At 37.0% G+C, this 5,141-nt stretch overlaps 1 pseudogene; it reads left to right on the top strand.

The window, feature by feature from the left end:
• Positions 1-3,086: 3,086 nt before the first annotated feature.
• On the top strand, positions 3,087-4,375 carry LOC131403941 (olfactory receptor 5AR1-like; annotated as a pseudogene).
• The last annotated feature ends 766 nt before the right edge of the window (positions 4,376-5,141 follow it).

The raw sequence follows: 5,141 nt of genomic DNA, 5'->3' as shown, positions 1-5,141 counted from the left end.
TCTACCGAATTAAATCATCTATACTCACATACAATGGCCAAATGCATTGAGCACTTAGGACATCACAGTCACTGAATGACTGCACTATGTGTGTGTGTGTATGTATATTCTAACCAATTTTTTGTTGAAAGTTATTAAGGTAGGCATCAATCTCATTCAACAAATAAAAAACTGATTCCAAGAAGATAAGTAGTGTGCTAGAAATCAATAGTAGTAGGTGGCAAAGCCTGGATTTGTCTGTACACTATAAGAGAGAACAGGCAGGGTGCTTTATAATTGGTGAAATAATTCTCATATCCTTCCTCATTTAGCTGGAACCTTGATTCTGTCAGGGAGGAGAGAATGATTTTCTAATCACATATTCTAACTGAGCACAATGAATTGATCAGCACATACTCAGCTGTGGATTCGTCCTGACGCCCTGTGCCGTGTTCTTACCAGGCGTCTCATTTTCCTCTAAGTATCACCTCTGCATTTGCAAACTTGGTGTCTGGGTCTATTTCCTCATCTATAAAATTATGAGATTGGACTAAACGACTCCCTCCCATGTCAACAACAGGATTATTTACTCTCTCACTAAAGTGGAAGAACAGAGGAGGAATGCAAGGACTGTGGTAGATCTTTTGTTTTTTCTTTGTTCCTGGTGAATTATTTTCAAACTTCTATGTGAAGAAGTGGGGGAAAAAAACACAGCACTATATATGAAATTGCCAGTCCCAGATTCAATTGCTGATTCTGCAACTAACAAAATAACTAACAAACTGTGTGACTTTGCAAAACCCCTCACCCAAAGCTTCTGTTTCCTCATTAATATAACCTATAAAGTGATATATTCATTCATGTGTAGTGAGAATGAGCTGAAGTGGGGGAGGTGAAAATAGTTTGCTATTTTTTAACAGCTTTATTGAGGTATAACTGACATACAATAAATTGAATAAATTTAAAGTATAACATTTGATATGATTTGATATATGTATGAAACCATGCTCCCAATCAACCCATTACCGCCAAAAGTTTTCTCATGCTCCTTGGTACTCTTTCTCTCCTGCTCCTTCTCACACACACCTCTACCCAGGCGATCATTGATCTACTTTCACTATTGATTAGCTTACATTTTCTAGATTTTTATAAATGGAATCAAATAAGATATACTCTTTTTTATCTGGCTGTTTTCTCTCAGCCTAATTATTTTGAGATTCATTCATCGTGTTGCATGTGTCAATAGTTTATTCCTTTTAATTGCAGAGTGGTATTCCATTTTATGGACACACTATAATTTGTTTATCTTGTCACCTAAGAATGGGCCTTTGGATTGTTCCCAGGTGTTTTAGAACAGTTGGATCATAGGATAGATATGTGTAGGCTTAATTTTATACTGCCGAAGTGTTTTCCAAAGCAGTTGTACTATTTGAAAGTTCCAGTTCCTGCGTTTCCTTGACAACACTTAGTATGGTCTGTCTTTTTAAATTTTAATCATTCTAACAGATGTGTAGTGACATCCCATTTTATTTTAATTTGTATGTCCTTACTACAACTGATCAGAGTATTTTTCAAGCATTTGTTGCTATTCATATATTTTCTTTGCTGAAGTGTGTGTTCAAATCTTTGGCCCATTCTTCTTGGATTGTTTTCTTATGGAATTTTAAAGTTCTTTATATATGATAGATACCAGTTCTTTACAAAAAATATATTTTTAAAATAATTTCTCCAAGGTTTGTCTTTTCATTCTGTTTCCTAATTGACCTAATGTATGAAATGATAACACATTCACTACATATTAAGAATGAATTGAATAAGAGTAGATATAAGTACTTTATAAACTATAAATTCTTGGGCAGATAGATAGTGTTGATTACTCATTATTAGAGCCCCTTCTTTGCTGCAGTTGATTATATTCGGTGCAGAAATTGAGAGATGGGGGCACTATTGTCAACCACCCCAGGATTTAAGACAACTTATTGTGAATGTTCACACCCCCATGAAAGACACATTCTACTACTCTGCTTTCTATCTTTCTTAAACAGGAAACCAGTTAAAGTCGATACAGCCTGAGTTCTCACTTCAGGTTTAGGTAGAGGATGCTACTTATTTCTAAATTACTTTGTGTTTTGTTTTGGTTTAGTTTTGCCTACTTCCTTCTTAGAATTCTTCAATGGACCAGATATTTATCCAACCAAAGAGAAAAAAGTTGAACAAGTGCATGCTCCTGTGTGACCACAGAGTTGGATAATGCTCTCTCTATTCCCCTTGAGTGAGGGATGCTTGAATCTTAACTCTGAACTGAGCTGTATAGCAACCTGTTTGTTAGACAGTAGAATTATCTAAAGACACAGCTGTGGCTTCACCCTGATCATGTCCCATGCCAAACCTCTGGGTGTTTCTAAAGATCAGGGAAACCAAAAGACTAATTCTTTGTCCATGTATGATAGGCAAGACAGGAAGAAGAAAGGCAGACACAAAAATAAAGAGATTTAACCTCCACCAAATCATATACACAGAAGACAATAAAGTGAAACGGACTCTAGAATTAGACAGACCCAGCTCTGCTACTTACTGGGTGTCGACTGTGTTGAAGTTACTTAATATTTAGTCTTGTTCTTTTCAGATATGAAATTCAGATAATGGTGGTAGCTACCTCATAGAGTGTTGTGGGGATGAAATGATGAAATGTGTGTAAAGCACTCAGTGTTCTGGCATAGATTTAACTCAGTCACTCTTAGCTTTTTAAAAATTACTATTATCCATTGCCTTTTTAAATATTTCTCACTCTATGTCCCAAGTATTTCACTTTCTGTATATATGTGGGTATGGTATATTATACTTTGAGATCCCTGAGTCTTTCATCTTTCTTTTTGCACCGACCTGCACTGAGAGTTGATGTTTATTCATTATCTGCATTTATATTTGCTTTGTTTTAGAAACAAGGAAGGGACACTCAAAACTGCTCTTCTTTACTAATTGATAAGACAGATAATTACACGGATCAGGTCAAACATTTGGTACCACATGATAAATGACCTCAGAGCATCAAGGTCTTTGGAGAAGCAGAATATACCATCCCTAAGAGGCTAACACTTTCTCCTATTTTTACTGGGCACCTGGAGAGCACACACGATCATCACCTTCACCAAAGTCATTTGAATTATCCTAAGGGTCATAAAATCTAATTATTGGGAAGATTTTTAAGAATCACCCCAAATAATGCACTGAGTCCAGGCACACAAAAAATTGAAGAGATCGATAAAGAAAACCACTCAATGGTGACTGAGTTTATCTTTATTGGCATCACTCAGGACCCTCAGATGCAGATCATCTTCTTCGTGGTCTTCCTCTTGGTCTACCTGATCAACGTAGTGGGGAATGTTGGTATGATTATCCTGATCATGACAGACACTCAGCTTAACACACCCATGTATTTTTTCCTCCGCAACCTCTCCTTTGTGGACTTGGGCTACTCCTCGGCCATTGTCCCCAGGATGCTGGCTGACTTCCTAACAAAACACAAAGTTATCTCATTCGCCAGTTGTGCCACCCAGTTTGCTTTCTTAGTGGGTTTTGTGGATGCTTAGTGCTATGTCCCGGCTGCCATGGCCTATGACCATTTTGTGGCCATCTGTTGACCCCTCCACTACAGCACTCTCATGTCCAAGTGAGTCTGCTTGGCTCTCATGCTGGGCTCTTACCTGGCTGGTCTGGTGAGTTTAGTTGCCCACACTTCCCTCACCTTCAGTTGGAGTTACTGTGGTTCCAATATCATCAACCACTTCTTCTGCGAAATCCCACCACTCTTGGCCCTCTCTTGCTCAGACACCTACATCAGCAAGATCTTGCTATTTTGTCTATGTGGCTTCATTGAATTCAGCACCATCCTCATCATCTTCATCTCCTATGCCTTCATCCTCATTGCAATCATCAGAATGAGCTCAGCTGACGGCTGCCTTAAGGCTTTCTCCACCTGTGGGTCTCACCTCACTGGCGTCACACTTTTCTATGGCACAGTCGTGTTTACGTATCTGCAGCCAACATCCAGCTACTCCCTGGACCAAGACAAGTGGGCCTCTGTGTTCTACATGATTATCATCCCCATGTTGAATCTCCTTGATTGGTTTACAGAACAAGGATGTAAAAGCTGCTTTCAAAAAACTAATTGGAAGAAAACCTCAATAATAACAAAAAATGAAAATATGTTATCACCACAGGTAAATGGTAGTAGTAGAAGGATGGTGGAAGGAGATAGGAAATGCAAATAACTTTCCAATGAACACCACCCAAATCATCATCTATTTGCTGAGTGAATCTTAATTCCTAAAGAGTTTTTGGTAACTCTTAACCCTATGCTCTGAAGGAAATAAAAATTAATGTTTTGAAAGACATGCTGAGCAAGTATACATTATAAATTATAATTGAAAGAGCAGTTGCTTTAGAATCAGGAAGATCTTTGAATCTCATTATCACATCTCTAATCAGTGACCTTGTTGCTAGAGGACTACTAAACAAAGCACTTTAAATCTCATTAAGTTCTTACAACAATTATTAGAGATAGCCATTATCCTCATTTTAAACGTGATAAAAATAAAGTTCAGACAGTTAAACAAATTTGTCAAAGTTAAGTGATAGAATCAAAAAACTGATCCAAGGTTTACACTTTCCATTTTGATTAATGACAAACATTCAGGCTTTGGACTATTTAGAAAGAAGCCCTCATCTAGGCTCTGCTATTTTCTAGCTATGTGATCTTGGGCAACTTGATCTCTGTAAGCCTCAGTTTCTTCATCTACTAAATGGGAGTAACAATGTTTATCTCTTAGTATTTTTCAAAGGATACGCTGTAATCTCTGTAAAGAATCTGTCAAATAAAAATACTTAAGAAACATTATTTGCTTTTATTTTTCATTCATTTCTATTTTAACTGTCCATAATTATGCTACCAATATGATGCAATAAAGAGAGGAAATTAATTTTTTTCCGTGTAGTTTGTGGTAGAGCATGCATATCAACTTATAATGGCAACAGAAAAATGCATAAAGTTGGATCACCTTGGTCTTAGTCTCACTCTCACCAATAATTATATCAGATAAATGCCTTAATGTCTCTGTACTTCAGTCTTTTCATCAGTAAAACAAGGACTATTATTTTTTTTT

This window comes from Diceros bicornis, unplaced genomic scaffold (assembly GCF_020826845.1).
Source record: "Diceros bicornis minor isolate mBicDic1 unplaced genomic scaffold, mDicBic1.mat.cur scaffold_97_ctg1, whole genome shotgun sequence".
Taxonomy (NCBI): domain Eukaryota; kingdom Metazoa; phylum Chordata; class Mammalia; order Perissodactyla; family Rhinocerotidae; genus Diceros; species Diceros bicornis.
This window is presented reverse-complemented; position numbering and strand designations above follow the sequence as displayed.